This window comes from Heptranchias perlo, chromosome 30 (assembly GCF_035084215.1).
Source record: "Heptranchias perlo isolate sHepPer1 chromosome 30, sHepPer1.hap1, whole genome shotgun sequence".
Lineage (NCBI taxonomy): Eukaryota > Metazoa > Chordata > Chondrichthyes > Hexanchiformes > Hexanchidae > Heptranchias > Heptranchias perlo.
The window spans coordinates 30601871-30629390 of NC_090354.1; the positions used below are offsets into that span (position 1 = coordinate 30601871).

General features: G+C 44.9%; 1 protein-coding gene across 1 annotated transcript in view; it reads left to right on the forward strand.

Moving 5' to 3' along the window:
- Positions 1-6721: 6721 nt before the first annotated feature.
- The window catches only part of limd2 (LIM domain containing 2), a 48946-nt gene continuing 28147 nt past the window's right edge, over positions 6722-27520 (forward strand). The window contains exon 1 of the mRNA XM_067969119.1: positions 6722-6885. The gene's annotated coding sequence lies outside the window, so the exon portion shown is untranslated. The remainder of the gene's footprint in view (positions 6886-27520) is intronic.

Consider the following 27520-nt stretch of genomic DNA (forward strand, 5'->3'; position numbering starts at 1 on the left):
TGCCCTCTTGTAGTCTGCTGCTGCTGCTGCTGCTGCTCCTCTCCCTGATCCCTATTGCTACAAGTGGCACTGGAAAGGTGCAAAAAAGATTTACAAGGATGACACCAAACTGAGAGGTTATAACTATCAGGAAAGTCTGAACAAAAGGTTGAGCGGTGACCTAATAGAGGTCTTTAAAATAATGAAGGGGTTTGATAGGGTAGATATAGAGATGTTTCCACTTGTGGGGGAATCCAAACCTAGGGATCATAATAAATCCAACAAGGAATTCAGGAGAAACTTCTTTACCCAGGGTGGTTAGAATGTGGAACTTGCTGCCACAAGTAGTTGTTGAGGCGAATAGCATAGATACATTTAAGGGGAAGCTAGATAAGCACATGAGGGAGAAAGGAATAGAAGGATATGCTGATAGGGTTAGATAAAGTACGATGGGAGGAGGCTCATGTGGAGCATAAACACCAGCATAGACCAGTTGGGTCGAATTACCTATTTCTGTGCTGTAAATTCTATGTAATTCATGGGTCCAAAGTGAATGACCTCACACTTGCCCACATTGAAGTCCATAGTTTTGCCCACTCACTTAAACTGTCCCTGTCCCTTTGCAACTTCCTGCTCCCATCTGCACTATTTACTATGCCTCCTACTCGAGTGCCATCTGCAAACTTGAATATACAACTCTCTATTCCTTCATCCAAGTCATTAATAAATATGGTGAAAAGTTGAGGCCCCAGAACAGATCCCTAGGGAACACCATTTGGACCATCCCAGCAATCAGAGTACCTATTCTTTAAACCCACTCTATCTCCTACCCCCTAACCAATTTCAAACCCAAGTCAAAAGACTACCTCCAATTCTGTGCGCTTTCATTTTTGCTAATGTATTGTGTGGAACCTTGTCGAATGCCTTCTGAAATTCCATATAGACAAATAGACACTCCCTTATCTACCTTATTAGTGACCTCCTCAAAAAATTCAACTAGATTAGTCAGACATGGCTTACCCTTAACAAAGCTATGCTGGCTCTCTCCGATCAGCTCATAATTGTTCAAGGGCTCAGTCACTCTAGCTCCAATGACAGATTCTAGTAGCTTCCTCACAACTGAAGTTAAATTGACAAGCCTGTTACCTGGTTTCTCTCTCCCATCCTAATAAATAATGGAGTGACATTAGCAAATTTCCAATCTAATGGCACAATACCCAAATCAAGAGAGCTTTGAAAAATTGTGACTAATGCTTCTGCAATTTCCTCACCTACTTCTTTTAATTCCCTGGGGTGGAAACTATCAGATCCTGGAGATTCAACTATCCTAAGTCCCATTATTTTCTCCTTTACCATTTTGTTTACTTGTATTGAATCCAATAAGTTCCTCCCCAGGATTTATTTTTAGTTTCCCTTCTATCACTGATATTTTATCCTCTTCCTGATACAAAATACTCATTTAACAAATCAGCCATCACCTTGTTATCTATTACAGTATCACTGTACATTACTGTACAAGTGAAACATTTGCTCTTTAGGGGTATGTATTGGTCTTGTATTGTACTAAATACTTATTTGAATACCTCCCACTGTTTTTCTGCAGGTTTACCTGTTAACAGCTCAACCCAGTTTAACGTGTTCAGCTCGCATCTCGTTCCTTCAATGTCAGCCTTACTTAAGTTTAATACTTTAGTTAGTGTGGGATCTTTCTCCTTCTCAAACTTAATGTCAAACTCCATGTTATGATTACTGTTTGCAAGATGCTCCCTTACTGTCAGATTATTAATTCATTCTGGCTGATTACTCATTACTAAGTCTAGGATGGCCTGTTCCCTTGTCAGTTCTAAAACGTATTCTTTCAAAAAACTGTCCTGGATTCACCAGAAATTCATTGACTTTACGATTTGAGCTGTTTTGCATTTCCCAGTCTATGTTAAAAATTAAAATCTCCCATTATAACCATCCCAGGTCTGTGCTGAGTTCATTCGGGTGGCAACTGGGATTTGCAATTGGCCTTGGTACTGAGGTCAATTGACTACCCCAACTGCAGTGCTGGTGAAAATCAGTCCAGACTCCCTATGCTCATCACTGTCTTCGCATAGAAAGTGCATGTGTGCAGAAGCTGAGTGGGGGGCAGATCAGGCTCGACTGTGATGCCTCCTCATAACTGACCAATAGGATAGACTTTAGGAATTAGCACTCCCAGCGCAGAGGTCAGCACATCCCATGTGACCTACAGCCCTCCACGCTGGAATCCTCGCTAATCTCGCTAGTTGGGCAAGGGGACCACAAAGCGGTCAGCAGAGGGCTCTTTGTTGGGCAAAGGGACCACAAAGCGGTCAGCAGAGGGCAGAGGGCTCTTTGTTGGGCAAAGGGACCACAAAGCGGTCAGCAGAGGGCAGAGGGCTCTTTGTTGGGCAAAGGGACCACAAAGCGGTCAGCACCCCAGCAGGAGTCCACAGGACAGGAAAGGGAGAGCAGAGTGCAGGGGGAAGAATAAAATAGGAACGTTCTTTGTCATAGGGAGGGAAAAGAGGGGGAACTGTTGTGAGTCATTTAAGCTCTGATTATGTGAGAAGACCCATGTAAGCACCAGAAAACAGCGTCTCTGTCTTCTTCCAGACAAAACCCCAAACATGGTTAAATATGCAAGGGTGTCCCAGGTGTCCTGGCCAATATTTATCCCTCAATCAACATCACTAAAACAGATTATCTGCTCATTATCACGTTGCTGTTTGTGGGATCTTGCTGTATGCAAATTGGCTGCCTACATCGCAACAATGACTACACTTCAAAAGTACTTCATTAGCTGTAAAGAACTTTGGGACGTCCTGAGGCCGTGAAAGGTGCGATATAAATCTTTTTTCTCTTTAACCAGGATCAATGATATAAGACAGCAATTGCAACAGTAATTTGTCTTCCATTTGTCCATCCATATCTCTTTCTCTCTCAATCTCTCTCTTCCACTATAGAAACTACTAGATTTTAGAATATACCCAACTTCCTCCTCCTCTTCCCCAAATTTTAGGGAGGAGCCACAACTTCAGCTTCCCAATCCTTCGGGATTGTTACACAAGTGAGGGCCAGATGCCTGTCCTACCCAGTAGGGTGATTTGCCTTCACCGCCCGGACGATAATTTGGCGGGCAGATCGCACGCTCTGTATAGAATCCGGCCCTTTTTCAATCCATTGAAATTCATGGGATGTAAATCAGGCAAGTTCTTTAAAGGGGGGGTTGGGGATTCCACCAGATTACTAACCTGGCGGTGAGGATGCAAATCGAACCCAAAGTGATTTTAACACATTGATTATTGACCAAGGACACTGTGTCCCGTTAGCACCAGCTGTCAGCGCCGACTGCCACGTTGATGGTGATCATTGTTCAATGGTCTCACCCACTTGCCCCAACACTTTACTGACTTTTTAAGAGCAGTCACATTAACACTTTTCTCTTTCTGTTTTCTTTTTATTCGTTAATAGGATGTGGGCGTCGCTGGCAAGGCCAGCATTTATTGCCCGTCCCTAATTGCCCATGAGAAAATGGTGGTGAGTCACCTTCTTGAACCGCTGCAGTCCGTGTGGTGAAGGTTCTCCCACAGTGCTGTAAGGAAGGGAGTTCCAGGATTCTGACCCAGTGACGATGAAGGAACGGTGATATATTTCCAAGTTGGGATGGTGTGTGACTTGGAGGGGAACGTGCAGGTGGTGTTGTTCCCATGTGCCTGCTGCCCTTGTCCGTCTAGGTGGTAGAGGTTGTGGGTTTGGGAGGTGCTGTCGAAGAAGCCTTGGCGTGCTGCTGCAGTGCATCCTGTGGATGGTACACACTGCAGCTACAGTATGCCGGTGGTGGAGGGAATGAATGTTTAGGGTGGTGGATGGGGTGCCAATCAAGCGGGCTGCTTTGACCTGGATGGTGTCGAGCTTCTTGAGTGTTGTTGAAGCTGCACTCGTCCAGGCAAGTGGAGAGTATTCCATCACACTCCTGACTTGTGCCTTGTAGATGGTGGAAAGGCTTTGGGGAGTCAGGAGGTGAGTCACTCGCAGCAGAATACCCAGCCTCTGACCTGCTCTTGTAGCCACAGTGTTTATGTGGCTGGTTCAGTTAAGTTTCTGGTCAATGGTGACCCCCAGGATGTTGATGGTGGGGGATTCAGCGATGGTAATGCCATTAAATGTCAAGGGGAGGTGATCATTGCCTGGTACTTGTCTGGCGCAAATGTTACTTGCCACTTATCAGCCCAAGCCTGGATGTTGTCCAGGTCTTGCTGCATGCGGACACGGACTGCTTCATTATCTGAGGGGTTGCGAATGGAACTGAACACTATTTAAATAACACACTGTCATCCTGCACACTGTATGGGAGAGCAAAGGAAAATCATCAAAAATATATTTGTTTGCTGAAATCCCCTCCAAGTCACACACCATCCTGACTTGGAAATATATCGCCGTTCCTTCATCGTCACTGGGTCAAAATCCTGGAACTCCCTTCCTAACAGCACTGTGGGAGAACCTTCACCACACGGACTGCAGCGGTTGAAGGCGGCGGCTCACCACCACCTTCTCAAGGGCAATTAGGGATGGGCAATAAATGCTGGCCTTGCCAGCGACGCCCACATCCCGTGAACGAATAAAAAAAAATCAGCACTCATCGCACCATCAGTTGTAGCTCACTCTTATCTAGGACCTTCCTCAGTCTTCCCTTCCTCTTATAGTAGGCTTTAAAACCCAAGCTTGGCGTCAACTAACCACTACTCCCGATTTACCTCAGCTTCTCTGCGACTTCTTTCCTTTGTTTTCTGTCAACTTTCTCCCTTCTCCTGAAGATTCCAGACGTTACTGACCACCTCCCAGTCGACTGGCCACTCTTCATGTCTAAGCATGAAGAACCACGACCACCAGTGCTTTGTTTACATTTTTTATGACCTTGTTAACCTGTGTTGCTACTTGTAGTCATTTGTGAATCTGTACCCCGAGATCCCTTTGCTCCTTTACCCCACTTAGGCTCTTATTTTTCAAGCAGCATGTGGCATCCTTATTCCTCCTACCAAAATGCGCCACCTTACACTTACCTATACTGAAATTCATTTGCCATTTACACAACCATTCTGCAAGTTTGTTGACGTGTTCTTGTATTTTGTTGCAGTCTTGCTCTGTAATAACTACACCCCACAATTTGGTGTTATCCGGAAATTTTGAAATTATACTTCCGATTCCCAAGTTCAAATCGTTTTTGTAAAGTGAACAGCAGTGGTCCCAGCACCGATCCCTGTGGAACACCACTTCCCACCTTCCGCCAGTCTGAGTAACTACATTTATCCCCTACTCTCTGTTTTCTGTTTTGTAGCCAGCTTGCTATCCATTCTGCTACTTGTCCCCTGACCCCACCTGCTCTGACTTTAGTCATGAGTCTACTATGCAGTACCTTATTGAAAGCCTTTTGAAAACCCAAGTATATTACATCTACTACGTTGCCCTTTTCTGCTCTTTCTATTACTTCTTCAAAGAATTCAGTAAAGTTGGTCAAGCATGTCCTTCCCATTTGAAATCCGTGCTGACTATTCTTTATTATATTTTTGGTTTCTAGATGTTTTTCTATTACATCTTTGAGTGTCCATTATCTTCCCCACCATCGACGTTAAGCTAACTGCTCTATAGTTCCCTGGATTTGTTCTATCTCCCTTTTTAAATGTAGGAATCACATTAGCTGTCAATCAGTCCTCTGGCACTATTTCCATTGCTAATGAATTTTTATATGTATGCACTAGTGCCTCTGCTATCTTTTCATTAACTTCTTTTAATATGCGCAAATGCAATCCATCCAGACCAGGGGTTTTATCCTCTCTGAGTTTGACTAGTTTATCAATTACCTCCCCCTTTCTATCTTAAATGTCTTGATATCTTATTTTGATCTTTACTTCTAATGTCATGCCCGTCCTGTTAGTCTCCCTGGTAAATAATGTGGCAAAGTAATTATTTAATATTTCTGCCATTTCGCTGTCATTACCCGAATGTTTGTCTTGTACATCCCTAAGTGGCCCTATCGCTATCCTGATTTTCCTTTTGTTATTTATGTGCCTGCAGAATACTTTATAAAGGAAGTAAACTTTACAGCCTCCGATAATGCCAGGACATGAACTTTTCTGGATCCCGAAAGAAACGGTGAGAAGCAATGCAAGAAACATGGAACTGCTCCCCATTGATCCCCCATATCCCGGTGCTCTCTAGGGTTGGAAGTATTCCTGGAGGTTTCATTATATGACCTCCCACCGCTGACCACCCTGCCCAGTCAAATACCTTTTTGCCAATCTCTTTTTTAAAAAAAACTAATAAATAAACAAAAGTGTTCAAAGAAAATGGGGGAAAACTCAACATTTTTTTGAATGCATCTATAATTTTTCTCCCGGGTTCCAGTATCTAGGAGATTAATCTTTTAATTCCTGGAGACTCCAGGACAATCCTGGAGGGTTGGCGATCCTAACTCGAACCCACAGTATAAACATACTTGAGAGAAAAGGATAGATTAACGTGGCGGGATGGGATGGAGCGAGTCATCAAAATCAATGGCGGTGTGCGACATTCAACAGGCGTGGGCTGCCTTAAGGAATGGGGGATTAGGAACAGATCATTAGCCCCGTGTTCAAGAAACAGAAGTGGTTCTCTCACAGTAGCAGGCAAGAGGAAAAAGACAGAAGTCAAAGTCAGAAAGGAATTGGATGATTTGAACCAATCACCGGCCATATCCTGCTGACAAAACGCTTGTTTCTGCTCAGTGACACACGGGAAGGTTTATGCTTGCTGCAGCTTAGCGTTGCAGAAAGAACTCAACTAAAACCTCAAGCAAACGGCCATCTGCATCCAGCGCTGCTGTAGGGAGGGAGGGAGAGAGAAAGAGAGAGAAAACATATGGTGAGTGTTTACATGCATTGAATTAATTAGAGCGTTTGATTCAGAGGGGAGAAGTTTCTGCTAACAAAAACGGAATTTGCATTCCCCATTTCTAAATTAAATTAATGAGAGATTGAGCTGGGAGCAGGCTCGATGAGAGAGACAGGCTCTGTAGGAACGGTGTGTCTGGTATGAGACAGCCCAGTGCATGGGTGCAAAGAGCCGCACAAAGAGGCTCCAGTCTGCACAGGGTTCCATTGTTTAACCCAGTGCTTTCTCTTTCATTCAAACGCTGCCATATCTGCTGCCCTCAGCCCCTCGCAGATCGCTTCCTATAACCTGAATGTTTTTTTAATGGTCTGGTTTAGTTTCAGTGATGGGAGGGGGGAGATGGATTTTTGTTTTGGTGCTGGTTGCACTCCCGTGTTAACGATGAGGAGGCTCCTTTCACTGCGCCGTTGCAAGTGAAACCCGAAGCGGACCTGACACTTACAAGCCATCCGCTACAGCAGCCGCAATTGTGATACTACGCAAAAAGGCACCCCTGCCCAGCCCCTCTGCCCCCGCCCCATTGTCTTCATGGCCAACGGAACCCCCTGATCTCAGAGTGGAACATCAGTTGTAGTAATGTATAGATACAAACAGATGTGTCAGCACACACTCGTGCAACACAGCTACACTGAACAGATGCGTCAGCACACACTTGTGCAACACAGCTACACTGTACTGATGGATATCAGCACACACTCGTGCAACACAGCTACACCAACAGGTGTGTCACTACACACTCGTGCAACACAGCTACACCAACAGGTGTGTCACTACACACTCGTGCAACACAACTACACTGACAGGGGTGTCAGCACACACTCATGCTGCAACTACGGACATGTCAGCACATGCGTGCAAATTCCGTGTGGGCAAAATGTGCAAAGAAACTGCACCAACACAGAAATTTTTAAAAAAGGAATATGTATGAGGTCTCCAGTGGCTCCGCTGTAAAGGCAGTGTGTAACTGAGTCATACTGAGAGTCCCTGGTTTGTGCTTAGTTAACTGATCTCGGCTAGAGCAGTGGAAGGGATGCTGCAATTGGCCTCGGTGCCTCTGGACCAGAGGGGGGAAAATAAATCCAACACTCCCTGATGGACAATGCGTGTGTGTGGATGTTGGGTGAGGACAGGCTCGGCAGTAATGGCCCTCATGGCTAAATAGCCTGTCGTCACCCAGTGTGTGGGCTCACGTGGACACTTGGGTGAGGCACAAGGGAGTGCCCAGCATCCATGGAACTAAATCCCTTAAGAAATGAATGCAAGAGCTACCCTCCCTGCTGCAGGTCTCCCCGTCAGTGTGGGATTGTCAGTAGATCTTTGTTTACAGCCGTAAACCAGGATTTTTTTATTCTGCATCCAATCAGATTGCACCGTGGAATCATGCACATCACCTATTCTGATGCTCGGTTCCCTTGGACCCTGCCAGAACTAGTTTAAAACTATTTCTGAATCCGATCCATCGGCAGCAGTTCAGTGTGAAGCCCTGCTCAGCAGGGCCTGAGTTCTTCACACAGGTAGTGTGATGGTGCTCAATGCCCATCAGGCAGCGGGCACTATGCTGCCTAGCGTCTGTTGTCACTGCGTAATGTGACACTCCCAGTGTGTGTCTGAGAGCCATCCTCCCCTGCACAGCTCCGCTACCTGGTTTGTGCCGGCAGTTGCTGCTGTAACCTGAGCTCGGGTCTCGGGACGCTCCCACTCTCCGCCGGTAGATTTGAAAGGGTTTTTGAATACAGGCTGTCAGATGTAATGTTTGTGCCATCAGTCCCCATGAGGAGCTTGTGCAGGGGTGTGTTTGTGTATGTTTGAGGGAATACAGGATCTGTATGAATGTAATATATTTTTGGTTGTATACTGTATATATGGACGTGTGTGTGTGTGTGTGTGTGTGTGTGTGTGGAGTGAGTGTATATGGGTGTAATCGTGCACAGTTTGTGCACATGAATGTGTGCAGTACCTGTGCATATGTTTGTGTGTACATGTACACATGCAATTTTTGTATGCATTGTGCATATACATATGTGCAGTGCGCATGTATGTACTCGTGTTGGATGTTCATATATATTTGCTGTGTGTGTGAATATGCGCAGTATATATATATATCTGTGTACATACTAATGTGCATGCATATATGTAAGTGCATGTGTGTAGTATATATGATCCATGTGTACATTGTGTGTACCATGTATATGCAGTTGTATGTATACATGTATCTATATAATGTGTTTACAGTGTGTACCTACATGTATGTGCGCAATATGTGTGCATGTGCACATATGCAGTATGTGTATGTGTGTCTGTATGCACAGTGTAATTCCCATTGGGAAACGGTACGTGACCTGTGACCTTCCGTCCATTCAAACGTACGGAAAACCACAGGCTTGGTACGGCGATTTTCGGACGCACACTTCGGCGGGCGAGGCTTCGAACCAGCAGTAGGAGACTTACCCGTGGGGTCCCACAGCACCCTAGGAGAGGGGTCCCGCACGACACTGCACCAAGAACCAGCAGGAAAAGACTGGTAAAACTGTACAAAGAATTTACATAGTATTTACAGCTCAGAAACAGGTCATTCGGCCCAACTAAGGAAGTATGTACTTGCCTTAGAGGCAGTGCAACAAAGGTTCGCTAGATTGATTCCAGGGATGAGAGGGTTGTCCTATGAGGAGAGATTGAGTAGATTGGGCCGATATTCTTTCGAGCTTAGATGAATGAGAGGTGACCTAATTGAAACATAAGATTCTGAGGGGGCTTGACAGGATAAATACTGAGAGGTTCTTTCCCCTGGCTGCAGAATCTAGAACTAGGGGCCATAGTCACAGGATGAGGGGTCGGCCATTTAAGACTGAGATGAGGAGGAATTTCTTCACTCAGAGGATTGTGAATCTTTGGAATTCTCTACCCCAGAGGGCTGTGGATGCTGAGTTGTTGAGTATATTCAAGGCTGAGATCGATAGATTTTTGGACTCTAGGGGAATCAAGGGATATGGGGATCTGGCGGGAAAGTGGAGTTGAGGTTGAAGATCAGCCATGATCTTATTGAATGGCGGAGCAGGCTCGAGGGGCCGTATGGCCTACTCCTGCTCCTATTTCTTATGTTATTAACTGGTCCATGCCAGTGTTTATGCTCCACACGAGCCTCTTCCCACCTTACTTCATCTAACCCTATCAGCATATCCTTCTATTCCTTTCTCCCTCGTGTGTTTATCTAGCTTCCCCTTAAATGCATTTATGCTATTTGCCTCAACTATTTCTTATGGTAGCGAGTTCCACTAAGGAAAAGCCTAGAAATATTTCTGCCCTACAGCCAGTACTGTGGTGCCGGGAAAGGTTAGCATAGACAGACAGACCGACAATAACAATAAATAATACTTGCTGCGTCTCCTAAATTCAACTGTGGCCCCCTAACTATACAAAAACAAATATAATGGACATTCACAGAGGATGTCTGTTAACAGGGTCCTAGTTAGTGGGGCTGTGCGGTTTTTTTTGGTGATATTTTTTAGACACTGATTCTTGATGTGTATATTCAGCTTAAAAGAGCGGCGTCCTCAGAATTGCCACATAACTTGCTCTTGTAACGGAAACCGAGTGTCCTTTCACTGCTCCCCTACAGCATTGCTTACTGCCTGTGTTTTTTTGCTTCACGGTCTCTGTGATATAAACTCTGTGAGCATAAGAGAAACTCATGAAAATCTGCTGAAAGAAGAGGCTTATAAATTTTTGGGTATTGGCTTCTTTAAAACACTATAATCCTGGTCTCCAGTTTCCTCTCCCCCCTCCTCTCCTGTAGGTGCTGGGGCCCCAATTTCCATTAATTTGTGTGCAAATTGGCTGCCATGTTACAATAGTGTCTACATTTCAAAAAGTACTTTCCTTGGCTGTAAAGTGCTTTTGAGTGTCCTGAGCTCGTGAAAGGTGCTATATAAATGCAAGTCTTTCTTTCCTTTTTTTGCGTGCATGCTGCAAGGGATCGCTGGTTCAGGAGCAGGAATTGTGGCCAATTTTCTGCAACTTGAGGAGACGGACGAACTCAGCGGCTCAGCACAGATCGGGGGTTGAAGCTGGGTGGTGTGTATGGCTGAGACACCCGTTGCTTTAACGAATTGGCTCACTGCGGGAGCCATCAGTGTCCCTTCAAACGCTCTCAGTACGTTTGTTATTGTATAAGGCACTAACGGGTTAATACTGACCTCTAAAAGACAGAAGGAAGTAATGCTGACTCGGTAGAACGCGCTCGTTTGTACCATGCGAGTAATTTTTTTTTGTGCTAAATTTTCTAAACACCTGGTAATGTTGTGCGCCAAGCTGAGGAGTGTGAGCAGTGCAGTGGGCTGTTAGTGGTGAAGCTCGGACTGGCCTGACTGCTGTCAATGTGTTTGTGCACTGCTTTCCACATCCTCTTCCCTCCCCCTATCATAAACCAAGTATTCTGGGAATTACAACACAGCCAAACGCAGTGAGACAGCTCAGTTTAAACCAAGAAGGAAGGGACTTTACTTACAGCAGCAATGTTCGAGCGCTTTGTCTTTGTGGGTTGCTTAAGTGTTTACCATGGGGCTTGGGGACCATGTATAAAGTTTAAACTCGTGCTCCCATTAATTTGCAGATATCTCAGCCCCGATTTTAACCTTTAACCTAACCCGCACGGCGGGAATGGGGCGAGTCCAGGTTGAGTGCCCGTTCTACACCCCACCCAATTTTACGCTCCCAATGGAGGTCTGGCTGTCTACCTACTATAACCTGTGACTCCCTTGTTAATCAGGAATCTATCTAACTCAGTCTTAAAAATATTCAATGACCCTGCCTCCACCGCTCTCTGGGGAAGGGAGTTCCACAGACTCACAACCCTCTGAGAGAAAAAATTTCTCCTCATCTCCGTCTTAAATGGGAGACCCCTTATTTTTAAACTGTGGCCCCTATTTCTAGTCTCTCCTACAAGGGGAAACATCCTCTCAGCATCTACCCCTTCTAGTCCCTCAGGATCTTATGTTTCAATAAGATCACCTCTCATTCTTCTAAACTCCAGTGTATACAGGCCCAACTTGTCCAACCTTTCCTCATAAGAATGGATTAGGAAAAAAAGGAGGGCTTTTGGCAGATACAAAAGGCTAAAGACGGAGGAAGCCCTAGAGGAGTACAAAAAGTGCAGGGGGATACTTAAAAAAGAAATTAGGAGATCAAGGAAGGGGCCATGAAATAACACTGGCGAGCAAAATAAAGGAAAATCCTAAGATGTTTTATAAGTATATTAAGGGTAAGAGGATGACTAGGGAAAAAATCCTAAGATGTTTTATAAGTATATTAAGGGTAAGAGGATGACTAGGGAAAAAATAGGGCCCATTAGGGACAAAAATGGCAATCTGTGTGTGGAGCCGGCAGATGTAGGAGGGGTTCTAAATGAATTTTTTGCATCTGTTTTCACTATGGAGAAGGACGATGTAGACATAGAAATACGGCAGGGGGACTGTGATATACTCGAACATATTAACATCGAGCGGGAGGAGGTATTGGCGGTTTTAGCAGGCCTAAAAATGGATAAATCCCCAGGCCCAGACGAAATGTATCCCAGGCTACTGTGAGGCAAAGGAGGAGATTGCGGGGGCTCTGACACATATATTCAGAACCTCTCTGGCCACAGGGGATGTGCCAGAGGACTGGAGAACCGCTAATGTAATACCATTATTCAAGGGGAGTAGGGAAAAACCGGGGAACTACAGGCCAGTGAGCCTAACATCAGTGGTAGGAAAATTATTGGAAAAAATTCTGAAGGACAAAATTAGTCTCCACTTGGAGAAGCAAGGATTAATCAGGGATAGTCAACATGGCTTTGTCAAGGGAAGATCATGTCTGACTAATTTGATTGAATTTTTTGAGGGGGTGACTAGGCGTGTGGATGAGGGTAACGCAGTGGATGTGGTATACATGGATTTCAGTAAGGCCTTCGATAAAGTCCCCCACAGGAGACTGGTCAAGAAGGTACGAGCCCATGGAATCCAGGGTGCCTTGGCACTTTGGATACAAAACTGGCTTAGTGGCAGAAGGCAGAGGGTGATGGTCGAAGGTTGTTTTTGTGACTGGAAGCCTGTGGCCAGTGGGGTACCACAGGGATCGGTGCTGGGTCCCTTGCTGTTTGTGGTCTACATTAATGACTTGGATATGAATGTAAAAGGTATGATCAGTAAGTTCGCTGATGATACAAAAATTGGTAGGGTGGTAAATAGTGAGGAGGATAGCCTCAGTCTGCAGGACGATATAGATGGGTTGGTCAGATGGGCGGAACAGTGGCAAATGGAATTTAACCCGGAAAAGTGCGAGGTGATGCACTTTGGAGGGACTAACAAGGCAAGGGAATACACAATGAATGGGAGGACCCTAGGCAAGACAGAGGGTCAGAGGGATCTTGGTGTGCAAGTTCACAGATCCCTGAAGGCGGCGGAACAGGTAGATAAGGTGGTAAAGAAGGCATATGGGATACTTGCCTTTATTAGCCGAGGCATAGAATATAAGAGCAAGGAGGTTATGATGGAGCTGTATAAAACACTGGTTAGGCCACAGCTGGAGTACTGTGTGCAGTTCTGGTCGCCACACTACAGGAAGGATGTGATCGCTTTGGAGAGGGTGCAGAGGAGATTCACCAGGATGTTACCAGGGCTGGAGCGCTTCAGCTATGAAGAGAGACTGGGAAGATTGGGTTTGTTTTCCTTGGAGCAGAGGAGGCTGAGGGGGGACATGATTGAGGTTTACAAAATTATGAGGGGCACAGATAGGATGGATACTAAGGAGCTTTTTCCCTTCGTTGAGGGTTCTATAACAAGGGGACATAGATTCAAGGTAAAAGGCGGGAGGTTTAGAGGGGATTTGAGAAAGAACTTTTTCACCCAGAGGGTGGTTGGAGTCTGGAACTCACTGCCTGAAAGGGTTGTGGAGGCAGGAACCCTCACAACATTCAAGAAGCATTTGGATGAGCATTTGAAATGCCATAGCATACAAGGCTACGGACCAAATGCTGGAATATGGGATTAGAGTAGACAGGGCTGATGGCCGGCGCGGACACGATGGGCCGAAGGGCCTCTATCCGTGCTGTATAACTCTATGACTCTATGACTAAGATAACCCCCTCATCCCAGGAATCAGTCGACTGAACCTTCTCTGAACTGCCTCCAAAGCAATTATGTCCTTTCTTAAATAAGGAGACCAAAAACTGCACACAGTATTCTAGATGTGGTCAAAACATCTCTCCTTTTATATTCCATTCCCCTTGCAATAAACGACAACATTCCATTTGCCTTCCTAATCACTTGCTGTAACTTCATACTAACTTTTTGAGATTCATGTACTAAGACACTCAGATCCCTCTGTACCTCAGAGTTCTGCAATCTCTTTCCATTTAAATAATGGACCCTTACCTGCTCCATTCCCGCTGGGCAGGTTAAGTTAAATTCTAAGCTCCCGTTCCTGATACTAACAGATCTTCATGTTCTGATTTAGGATTTGAGACTAAAACACCAAGAACAGCCCTTTCCAAACCTCCAGGCTGTCAAAATTTAAACAGAACAAACCGTGAATAAGAAACATAAGCACAAATAGGACTGAGTTGTCCCAGCTTTGTGGGTTGGATTAGCAGGGCAGGAGAGTTGGGGGCGGCCTCTGTTCATGGAGCGGAGAGGACAGGGAACCAGCAGTGTTCCAGAGTCTGAGGAACAGAGGGTCCTGGTTGGGGTGTATGGTTAGTGAAGGTAACGCAGTAGGTTGGAGTGAGGCCATAGAGGGATTTGAAAACGAGAGCAAGGTTCTTGAAGTTGACTCGTTGGGACAGAGGGAGCCAGTGGAGCTGGACAGCGATGGGGGTGATTGTGTGGGAGGGGAGTCGGACACAGATCCTGGATTAGCTGAAGTTTGTGAAGGGCAAGGGCTGTCGAGGAGAGCATTTGAGAGTCGGATCCTCCAGGCGATGAAGCCAGCAGAGAGGATGAGGTCAGGAGATAAGTGTTGCAGAGGTGCGAGAAGGTAGCGTTGGCAACGGATCGGAATTCAGTAACGAAAGGAGAAGAAGAATGTGATAAATAGGGACGCAAAGGGTTAATACTGTATCAGGGTGCAGGATGCAGTGGTCTTTAATTTTAAGCTGAGATGGATGTTTTGGCAAATTGCCACAGTTTTCATGGGCCATGGGCTGGCATTCAGATAAGGCTGGAGACACGGACCATTAACGTCAGTGGACCATGGAAGTCTGTGCACTAAAGATATATCATTATATGTCTGTTTGTGGAGACACAAGCTGAATTTTAGACTCCTATTACTTTAACCCTTAACAGTGCTGCAGCCGGGTTTACCCAATGGGACTCTTGTCAAGCTGTGGGCTGTGCTGATGAAGTTGTTCTTTGGCACAAAACCCTTCTCAATTTTGACTTGACTGGCTTGAGCTGCCCAAACTCAAGTAGGCAGAAATCCAATACAGATGAGTGTGGGGTCTTACACATTGGAAGAAAAGAATTGGGCAAATGCTTAATGAATGATGTTGAACTAGCTAGAAGAGAGGCCATTGTAAAACAGCAATTAACAAAGCAAGCACAGTGCTGAGCTATATCGTCGGATCAGTAGAGTACAAGTGTGAAGCTGCCCTGTTGAAGCTGTATAGGGCTCTGGCATCTTCAGTACAACATTCAGGTCCTGTCACCAAGACACAAGGGAACCATCCAATGGAAGGGTCAAGAGGCCAATCTCTTGTAACAAGCGGACTGAGTTATGAGAAAAGGTTTGGAAATGTTGGGCTCTTCAGTCTTGAAAGGCAGTGAATGAGAGGGGGCCTTGTAGATGATGATATATCGAATACTCAATAGAATAGAAAAGGTTAATCCTGAGCACTATTTGAAGTCAAACCATGACTGCAGGACAAGGAGACATGGATACAAAATGGTAAGCATTTCAACAACAACAACTTGCATTTTTATACAAAACCTTTAACATAGAAAAATGTCCCAAAGTGCATCACGGAGGCGTAGTCAGAAAAACGAACTCGGAACCAAAGAAGGAGATATTAGGAGAGGTGACCAGGGTTGCCTAAAGAGGTGAGTTTTAAGGAAGGTCATAAAGCAGGGGAGGGAGGTGCAGAAGTGGAGGGGTTTAGGGAGGGAATTCCAGAGCATGGGACCTAGACAGCTGAAGGCACAGTCGCCAATGGTGGGGCGAAGAGAAGGGAGGGAATGCAGAAGAGGCTGGAGTCAGATGAACGGAGAGTTTGGGAGGGGATTGTAGAGATGGGGAGGGGGAGGCCAAGAGGGGATTTAAACATAAGGGTGGGAATTTAAAATTTGGGGCACTGGGGGACCAGGAAACATAGAGCCATAGAGGCTTACAGCAAAGAAAAAGGCAATTAGGCCATGGTATCTGTGCTAGCTTTTGTTAGAGCAATCCAAAACTAAATCCCACTGCCCTGCTCTCTGGGCCATGGGCTGGCATTCAGATAAGGCTGGAGACACGGAAGTCTGTGCACTAAAGATACATCATTATCTGTCTTTTGTGGAGACACAAGCTGAATTTCAGACTCCTATTACTTTAACCCTTAACAGTGCTGCAGCCGGGTTTACCCAATGGGACTCTTGTCAAGCTGCGGGCTGTGCTGATGAAGTTATTCTCTGGCACCGAACACATCTCGATTTTGACTCGACTGGCTTGAGCTGCCCAAACTCAAGAGGGCAGAAATCCAATACAGATGTATTGTAGTTAACTGAGGTTTACTTCACACAGTAATATCAATACCTGCAATGGGCTTGGGATAGGATACTGGAGGCAAAAACTTTGAAATCATTCAAGGAGCAGTTGGATGTTGTGATGGGGGATGTTTCTGTGGAAGGATGAGCTAGATGGGCTGAATGGCCATAAATTAAAAACCACCAGCCAACCCCCATCAGACCAGACTGGAGGTAGTCCCTGTCTCAACCACAACGTGCACAGATTCCAGTTCTTTACTTATATTTCATGCTGAATTCTGTCATTATACTGCCCCCCCCCCCCCCCCGCCCTTAACTGTGAACATGTACTGAACACACAGAGCCGCCATGTGGCTCAGTGGGTAGCTCTCTCGCCTCTGAGTCAGAAGGTCGTGGGTTCAAATCCCACTCCAGGGACTTGAGCACAAAATCCAGGCTGATACACCAGTACAGTACTGAGAGAGTGCTGCATTGTTGGAGGTGCCGTCTTTCCGATGAGAAGTTAAAACCAAGTCTGCCCTCTTAGATGGATGTAAAAGATCCCATGGCACTATTTCAAAGAAGAGCAAGGGAGTTCTCCCCAGTGTCCTAGGCCGACATTTATTCCTCAACCAACATCAGTAAAACAGATTATCTGGTCATTATCACATTGCTGTCTGTGGGACCTTGCTGTGCGCTAATTGGCTGCTGGGTTTCCTATATTATAGCAGTGACTACACTTCAAAAAAAGTACTTTATTGGCTGTGAAGCGCTTTGGGATGTCCTGAGGTTGTGAAAGGAGCTATATAAATGCAAGTCTTTCTTTTATATAATGCATGATCCTGGCCATGCTTTTTCACCTTGAGGGGCATCACAGCTAAGCTTGATCCCGTCCTTATAACCTCCTCCAGCCCTATCACGCTCCAAGATCTCTGCACTCCTCCAATTCTGGCCTGTTGCGTATCCCCAATTTTCATCACTCCACTGCTGGCGGCCATGCCTTCAGCTATCTGGGCCCTAAGCTCTGGAATTCTCTCCCTTAACCTCTCCGTCTCCCTACCCCTCTCTCTCCTCCTTTAAGACGATCCTTAAAACCTACCTCTTTGACCAAGCTTTTGGTCACCAGTCCTAATATCTCCTTATGTGGCTCGGTATCAAAATTTGTTTGATCACTGAGAGGGTGCAGAACATTTTGAGGGGGGAAGGGGAACAGCCAGAAGTCGTGGTCCATGTGGGAACCAATGACATAGGAAGGAAAAGGGTCGAGGTCCTGCAGTCAGAGTTTCAGGAGCTAGGGAGGAAGTTAAAAAGCAGGACCTCAAAGGTAGTAATCTCTGGATTAATTAATAATGTCCTAGTTAAGGATCCCCTTGGAACGAGCGACCACAACATGGTTGAATTCCATATCCAATTAGAGGGTGAGAAGGTTGATTCTCAAACAAGCGTACTGAGCTTGAATAAAGGAGACTATGATGGTATGAGAGCGGAATTGATTAAAGTGGACTGGGAAAATAGATTAAAGGGTAAGACGGTACATGAGCAGTGGTGTTCATTTAGGGAGTTATTTTACAACTTTCAAAATAAATATATTCCACTGAGGAAAAAAGGGTGTAAAAGAAATGACAGCCATCCGTGGCTAAGTAAAGAAATCAAGGATAGTATCCGACTAAAAACAAGGACATATAAGGTAGCCAAACTTAGTGGGAGGATAGAAGATTGGGAATTCTTCAAAAGACAGCAAAAAGTAACTAAAGGATTGATTAAGAAAGGGAAGTTAGATTATGAAAAGAAATTAGCAAAAAATATAAAAACAGATAGCAAGAGTTTCTATAGTTATATAAAAAGAAAAAGGGTGGCTAAGGCAAACATAGGTCCCTTAGAGGATGAGACCGGGAAATTAATGGTGGGAAACATGGAGATGGCAAAAATGCTGAACAAATATTTTGTTTCAGTCTTTACAGTAGAGGACACTAAGAATATCCCAACACTGGACAAACAGGGGGCTCTGGGGTGGGAGGTGCTAAATACGATTAAAATCACTCAAGAGATGGTACTCAGTAAAATAATGGGACTCAAGGCGGATAAATCCCCTGGACCTGATGGCTTCCATCCTAGGGTCTTGAGGGAAGTGGCAGTAGGGATTGTGGATGCTTTGGTGATAGTTTTCCAAAATTCCCTGGACTCAGGAGAGGTCCCGGCAGATTGGAAAACTGCTAATGTAACACCGTTATTTAAAAAGGGTAGTAGGCAGAAGGCTGGAAATTATAGGCCAGTTAGCTTAACATCTGTGGTGGGTAAAATTTTGGAGTCTATTATTAAGGAGACAGTAACGGAACATTTAGATAAGCATAATTTAATAGGACAAAGTCAGCATGTCTTTATGAAGGGGAAGTCATGTCTGACAAATTTGCTTGAGTTCTTCGAGGATATAACGTATAGGGTGGATAAAGGGGAACCAGTGGACGTAGTGTATTTAGACTTCCAGAAGGCATTCGACAAGGTGCCACATAAAAGATTATTACTTAAGATAAAAAATCACGGGATTGGGGGTAATATTCTGGCATGGGTGGAGGATTGGTTATCGAACAGGAAGCAGAGAGTTGGGATAAATGGTTCATTTTCGGACTGGCAACCAGTAACCAGTGGTGTTCCACAGGGGTCGGTGCTGGGTCCCCAACTCTTTACAATCTATATTAACGATTTGGAGGAGGGGACCGAGTGCAACATATCAAAATTTGCAGATGATACAAAGATGGGAGGGAAAGTAGAGAGTGAGGAGGACATAAAAAACCTGCAAGGGGATATAGACAGGCTGGGTGAGTGGGCGGAGATTTGGCAGATGCAATATAATATTGGAAAATGTGAGGTTATGCACTTTGGCAGGAAAAATCAGAGAGCAAGTTATTTTCTTAATGGCGAGAGACTGGAAAGTACTGCAGTACAAAGGGATCTGGGGGTCCTAGTGCAAGAAAATCAAAAAGTTGGTATGCAGGTGCAGCAGGTGATCAAGAAAGCCAACTGAATGTTGGCTTTTATTGCTAGGGGGATAGAATATAAAAACAAGGAGGTATTGCTGCAGTTATATAAGGTATTGGTGAGACCGCACCTGGAATACTGCATACAGTTTTGGTCTCCATACTTAAGAAAAGACATACTTGCTCTCGAGGCAGTACAAAGAAGGTTCACTCGGTTAATCCCGGGGATGAGGGGGCGGACATATGAGGAGAGGTTGAGTAGATTGGGACTCTACTCATTGGAGTTCAGAAGAATGAGAGGCGATCTTATTGAAACATATAAGATTGTGAAGGGTCTTGATCGGGTGGATGCGGTAAGGATGTTCCCAAAGATGGGTGAAACTAGAATTAGGGGGCATAATCTTAGAATAAGGGGCTGCTCTTTCAAAACTGAGATGAGGAGAAACTTCTTCACTCAGAGGGTGGTGGGTCTGTGGAATTTGCTGCCCCAGGAAGCTGTGGAAGCTACATCATTAGATAAATTTAAAACAGAAATAGACAGTTTCCTAGAAGTAAAGGGAATTAGGGGTTATGGGGAGCGGGCAGGAAATTGGACATGAAGCTGAGTTTGGATCGGTCAATGCCCTGTGGGTGGCGGAGAGGGCCCAGGGGCTATGTGGCCGGGTCCTGCTCCGACTTCTTGTGTTCTTTAGATTTGTGGTTGGGATCAGATCAGCCATGATCTTATTGAATGGCGGAGCAGGCTCGAGGGGCCGATTGGCCTACTCCTGCTCCAATTTCTTATGTTCTTATGTTCTATTACTTCCCATGCCATGCGTTAGTGAGTATAGGAATAGTAAGGTAAGACAGGTTAATGTGTGGCTGGAGAAATGGTGCAGGAGGGAGGGCTTCAGATTCCTGGTGCATTGGGACCAGTTCTGGGGCAGAAGGGATCTGTTCAAGATGGACAGGTTGCACCGCAACAGAGCTGGGACCAATGTCCTCGTGGGGAGGTTCACTAGTGCTATGGGGGTTTCAACTAATTTGGCACAGGGATGGGCACTAGGATGAAACATCAGAGAGGCGAAACAAGATGCACAGAGGACTGGGAGGGACAAGTAGCACTGGAGTAAAGGATAGTTCAGAAATAGGAAGGATCAAACAGGGAGCAAATGTGAGGCAGTCCAAGATGAGATTGGAGTGCATGTGCATAAATGCACGTAGCGTGGTAAATAAGGTTGGTGAGCTGCAGGCTCAAGTCGCCACATGGGACTATGATATAGTGGCAATAACAGTGACCTGGATCAAGGAAGGGGAGGATTGGGTACTTAATATTCCTGGCTACAAGGTAGTCAGGAAAGATAGGGAAGGAAAGAAAGGAGGGGGGATAGGGGTGGCAGTATTGATCTAAGAAACTATTATAGGACTGGAAAGGGATGATGTAGTTGCGGGGTCAAAAACAGAATCTATTTGGTTAGAATTAAGGAACAATAGAGGAGCTGTTACACCACTGGGTGTATACTATAGGCCACCAAATAATGGGAAGGAAACAGAGGAGCAAATTTGCAGGCAAATTACAGAAAGATGCAGGAACTATAGACTAGTGATAATGGGGGACTTCAATTATCCCAATATAGACTGGGACAGTAACAGTGTAAAGGGCAAAGAGGGGAGGAATTCCTGAAATGTGAACAAGAGAACTTTCTGGAAGTGTGTTTCCAGCCCAATGAGGAAGGAAGCAGTGCTGGATCTAGTTCTGGGGAATGAAGTGGGGCAGGTGGAGCATGTTTCAGTGGGGGAGCATTTGGTGAACAGTGATCATAATCATTAGGTTTGGAATCTACAAGGCACAAGTCAGGAGTGTGATGGAATACTCTCCACTTGCCTGGATGAGTGCAGCTCCAACACTCAAGAAGCTCGACACCATCCAAGATAAAGCAGCCCGCTTGATTGGCACCCCATCCACCACCCTAAACATTCACTCCCTTCACCACTGGCGCACTGTGGCTGCAGTGTGCACCATCCACAGGATGCACTGCAGCAACTCGCCAAGGCTTCTTCGACAGCACCTCCCAAACCTGCGACCTCTACCACCTAGAAGGACAAGGGCAGCAGGCGCATGAGAACAACACCACCTGCATGTTCCCCTCCAAGTCACACACCATCCCGACTTGGAAATATATCGCCGTTCCTTCATTGTCGCTGGGTCAAAATCCTGGAACTCCCTTCCTAACAGCACTGTGGGAGAACCGTCACCACACGGACTGCAGCGGTTCAAGAAGGCGGCTCACCACCACCTTCTCAAGGGCAATTAGGGATGGGCAATAAATGCCGGCCTTGCCAGCGACGCCCACATCCCTTGAACGAATAAAAAAAAAAGTTATGAAAAAGGACAAGGAACAATCAAATGTGAAAATACTTAACTGGAGGAGGGCTAATTTCAGTGAGTTAAAAGGGAATTTTGCCCAGGTGGATTGGAATGAAAAATTGGTGGCAAAACAGTAATTGAACAATGGGAGGCCTTTAAGGAGAAGATGGTCTGGGTACAGAGTAGACACAGTCCCACGAGGAGAAAGGAAGGGCATCCAAAGCTAGAGCTCCCTGGATCACTAAAGCTATAGAGATTAAAATGAAACAGAAAAAGAAGGCTTATGACAAATATAAGGTTCATAATACCGTAGAGAACCAGGCTGAATACAGAAAGTACAGAGGAGATCTAAAAAAGGGAATAAGAGGGGCAAAGAGAGAGTATGAGAATAGATTAACAGCTATAGTAAAAGGGAACCCAAAAGTCTTTTATAAACATATAAATAGTCAAAGGAAGGGTAGAGTCGATTAGGGACAAAAAAAGGAGATCTTCTTGTGGAGGCAGAGGGCATGGCTGAGATACTAGATGAATACTTTGCATCCGTCTTCACTAGAGAAGAGGATGCTGCCATTGTACCAGTAAAGGAGGTAGTAGCGATATTGTATAGGATAAAAATAGATAAAGAGGAGGTACTTAAAAGATTGGCAGTACTCAAAAGTAGAAAAGTCACCGGTCTGGATGGGAAGCATCCTAGGTTACTGAGGGAAGTAAGGATAGAAATTGCTGAGGCTCTGGCCACAATCTTCCAATCCTCCTCAGATATGGGGATGGTGCCGGAGGACTGGAGGATTGCAAATGTTACACCCCTGTTCAAAAAAGGAAGAGGCATAACCGCGGCAATTACAGGCCAGACAGCCTAATGTTGGTGGTGGGGAAACTTTTGGAGACGTTAATCTGGGACAAAATTAATTGGCATTTGGAAAAGTATGGGCTAATAAATGAAAGCACGGATTTGTTAAAGAAAAATCGTGTTTGACTAACTTGATTGAGTTCTTTGATGAAGTAATGGAAAGGGTTGATGAGGGTAGTGTGGTTGATGTTTTGTATATGGACTTTCAAAAGGCATTTGATAAAGTACCACATAATAGACTTGTTAGCAAAATTAAAGCTCATGGGATTAAAGGGACAGTGGCAGCGTGGATACAAAATTGGCTGAGGGTCAGAAAGCAGAGAGTAGTGGTGAATAGTTGTTTGTCAGACTGGAGGGAAGTATACAGTGGTGTTCCCCAGAGGTCAGTATTAGGACCACTGCTCCTTTTGATATATATTAATGACCTGGACTATAGAGGGTATAATTTCAAAGTTTTCAGATGACACGAAACTCGGAAATGTAGTAAATAATGTGGAAAATAATAACAGACTTCAGGAGGACAGAGACAGACTGGTGAAATGGGCAGACACATGGCAGATGAAATTTAACGCAAAGTGTGAAGTGATACAATTTGGTAGGAAGAATGAGGAGAGGCAATATAAAGTAAATGGTACAATTTTAAAGGGGGTGCAGGAACAGAGAGACCTGGGTGTGTATGTACACAAATCTTTGAAGGTGGCAGGACAAGATGAGAAGGCTGTTCTTAAAAAAAAAAAGTATTTGGGATCCTGGGCTTTATTAATAGAAGCAAGGAAGTTATGCTAAACTTTTATAAAACACTGGTTAGGCCTCAGCTGGAGTATTGTGTTCAATTCTGGGCAGCACACTTTAAGGAGGATGTCAAGGCCTTAGAGAGGGTGCAGAAGAGATTCACTAGAATGGTTCCAGGGATGAGGGACTTCAGTTGTGTGGAGAGATTGGAGAAGCTGGGATTGTTCTCCTTAGAACAGAGAAGGTTAAGAGGAGATTTGATAGAGATATTCAAAATTATGAACGGTTTTGATAGAGTAAATAAGGTGAAACTGTTTCCAGTGGCAGAAGGGTCGGTAACCAGAGGATACAGATTTAAAGTGATTGGCAAAAGAGCCAGAGGCGACATAAGGAAACATCTTTTTTTACGCAGCGAGTTGTAATGATCTGGAATGCACTGCCTGAAAGGGTGATGGAAGCAGATTCAATAATAACTTTCAAAAGGGAATTGGATAAATACTTGAAGGGAAAAAATTTACAGGACTATGGGGAAAGAGTGGGTGAATGGGACTAATTGGATAGCTCTTTCAAAGAGCCGGCACAGGCACAATGGCCTCCTACTGTGCTGTACCTACTATGATACTATGATAATGCTCTTGTGAAGTGCCTTGGGACGTTCTACTATGTTAAAAGCGCTACATGAATGCAGTTGTTATTGTTGCCTAAACACTGTGCACACAAAGACGTACACACATACGTGCACTCGCACTTTCTCTTCCCTAACCCAGAGGCTCTGAGGCCAATTAGAACCGACAGGAATCCAACTTGGCCCCTCCATTATGATTCAGTGCAGTTACCCACTAACAGCCTAACCATTCTGCCTTGCATGGACACTGGATAGGCAGTGCGTTCATGGTAAGTCGGAAGTTGATAAATGACTGGGAAAACTTAGAATCATAGAAAGCACGGAAGGAGGCCCATCGAGTCCACGCCGGCTCTATGCAAGAGCAATCCAGCTAGTCCCGCCCTATCCCCGTAGCCATGCAATTTTTTCCCCTTCAAGTACTTATCCAGTTCCCTTTTGAAGGCCATGATTGAATCTGCCTCCACCACCCACTCTGGCAGTGCATTCCAGATCCTAACCACTCGCTGTGTAAAAAGGTTTTCCCTCATGTCATCTTTGGTTCTTTTGCCAATCACCTTAAATCTATGTCCTCTGGTCCTTGACCCTTCCGCCAATGGGAACAGTTTCTCTCTATCTACTCTGTCTAGACTCTTCATGATTTTGAATACCTCTATCAAATCTCCTCTCAACCATCTCTGTTCCAAGGAGAACAACCCCAGAAAAGGGAACTTGAAAAGGGAACGTTCCAGGAGATAAGCAGATCGAGGGCTGCATACAGACTATTGTGCCTGGGGTGTGTATAATGTTCCAAATGCCTCATTAGAGGCTGCAATTCATTCGGGGAAACATCTATCTCTGATAAATAACATACTCACATGGACTCGATTAAATGGCAACAGGACATGGAAAATTACTCCACAATTACAGCAATACAGTCAGCTGGTAGAGTGTGAACCCAACAGCACTTGAGGCTCCAGCACCATAAATATCCATTTTAGCACAAACAGCTGCAATAATGTACTGGTCCAGGGATCTTCAAACCTGGCTGAATACATTTCTGCACAAAGTTACATCAAGTACATGCAAATATCCAACTGACACACTAGTAAGACACCACAGGAAGGGTTTAGGGTTTCCGCACTTCAAATAACCAACCCAAACCTCACCTACTCCAAATAACAAGCCGAAACCTCACCTACTCCAAATAACAAGCCCAAACCTCACCTACTCCAAATAACAAGCCCAAACCTCACCTACTCCAAATATCAAGCCCAAACCTCACCTACTCCAAATAACAAGTCCAAACCTCACCTACTCCAAATAACAAGCCCAAACCTCACCTACTCCAAATAACAAGCCCAAACCTCACCTACTCCAAATAACAAACCCAAACCTCACCTACTCCAAATAACAAGCCCAAACCTCACCTACTCCAAATAACAAGCCCAAACCTCACCTACTCCAAATAACAAGCCCAAACCTCACCTACTCCAAATAACAAACCCAAACCTCACCTACTCCAAATAACAAGCCCAAACCTCACCTACTCCAAATAACAAACCCAAACCTCACCTACTCCAAATATCAAGCCCAAACCTCACCTACTCCAAATAACAAGCCCAAACCTCACCTACTCCAAACAGTCACCCAAGTCTATTGATTCCAACCAGTAACCCCAGGTCCATTACTTTTAACCTGCATTCCGTGCCCTATCAACCTCAAAATTTGGTAACCTGTCGCCCCCTTCCTCAAGTCCAACCAACTGCTCAAACTCCACCCATTCGTATCACAAACCCCAGCCTCACTAACAGTAACCAGTCACTCCAGTACCACTTATTGTGACCAGTGGCCCTAGCCCTATATCTGTTCCATCACCTCCTTAAGTTTTAACACTCTCTAGAATTCTGATGCTATCATTGAACACTGACATAAACGGACCAGGAGATGAACATGTCCACTTGTGACCTCATTGATTGATTTGAAAGAGAGAAAAACTTTACAAAACCTTCTCTCAGGAGATGATGTGAGTCAAGTATAGTCCAAGATAAAGCAGATTAGACGTGGCCTGAGGAAAGAACGGGTTTGGTGGGCCAAATTACTTTTTCGTGTTGAGTGCTTTGTTACGTTTAGTGTTTGGAGAAAACAAGTCAGAAAACCTGTGGTTGTTTTTGCCGTGACTTTGTGTGCGGGGGGCAATGTGATGTGTTTCAGTTTGATTTATCCCAATGTGCTGCATGTTTTCGAAGCAGCAAACAAAAACTTGTCAAACACTTTTTCATGCTGACGGTACCCATTTATAGAGCATCCCATACAGGTCTCAGCCAAGATGACAAACAATACCCCTGGATTAAGGAGGGGGAAAAAAACAGCCAGGGTTTCTACTTTTGATTGCTACCAAATGGTTCTTGTTGGAAAGATTATGTGTTTGGCTATTGAGTGATAATGAGATTGGGCTCATCTATTGAGACCCTCCACGTAACCTCCGGATATTGACCGTCTAGGTTCACACATGAAGGATGACCAATTGGACAGGGGGGACTATGGAACTATACCCTGGCAAGAGTCGGCACCTTCAGCACTGGTGGGGAAATGAAAACGGTTTTAAAAAATGCACCATGTAAGAACGTGGTAGAAATGCTTGCTAAACTCCTTAGGTGGGTTACTGGTCACGTGAGCAATTCAGCTACCACTGCACAGAAAGCCACAGTGCTTTGAAAACATAAGCTGATGCCATGACTTTGTGCGATGGTAAACAGGAAACTGGTTTGACTTTGACGAGTTATGATAAGATGACACAAAATGAAAAACGCTGCCGGACAGAAAAGGAAGTAGATAAGTGGCTTGGTGGAAACTTGTTGTTGCAAGTGTTTTATTACCTATTTAGGAAGTGCTTTGTAATACTGTTGCCTCAATGTTGCTCTTCTCAATTTGTTCTTTGGTTTCAATGTCTTTTTTTTCCCCTTAAGAGGACATATTTTGAAGAACTTCTTGATTATAAATAAACTTCTCGACTGTAAATAAATGTACAGATTCTGGGGGAGTGCAGATCCCTGGCAGTTTTTCCAGCAATATCCTTTGGTTTTTTTTGAGTGGGCACTCAAAGGTATATTTTACAAATTTGCACTCCCAGCACAGAGCCTCACCTGTCAGGAACATGTATCAGGAATTCAGGAGCAGAGGGTCATTAGGCCTTGAAGGATTTTCTGTCCCAGCTTCTGCATCACCTTGGTTGAGGGGGAGAAAAATCAGCCAGGCTTCCCATTCTGTTCGCTGTCCAGTGACTCCTGTTGAAAAGAGCAGGTGTGTGTAGATGACAAGATCGGGCTTGACCCCTTATCTTCCACCCCCCACCCAGGGTTAGCAGCTTTACAATGAGCATGTTCTTTCATAAAGAACAGAAAGAAC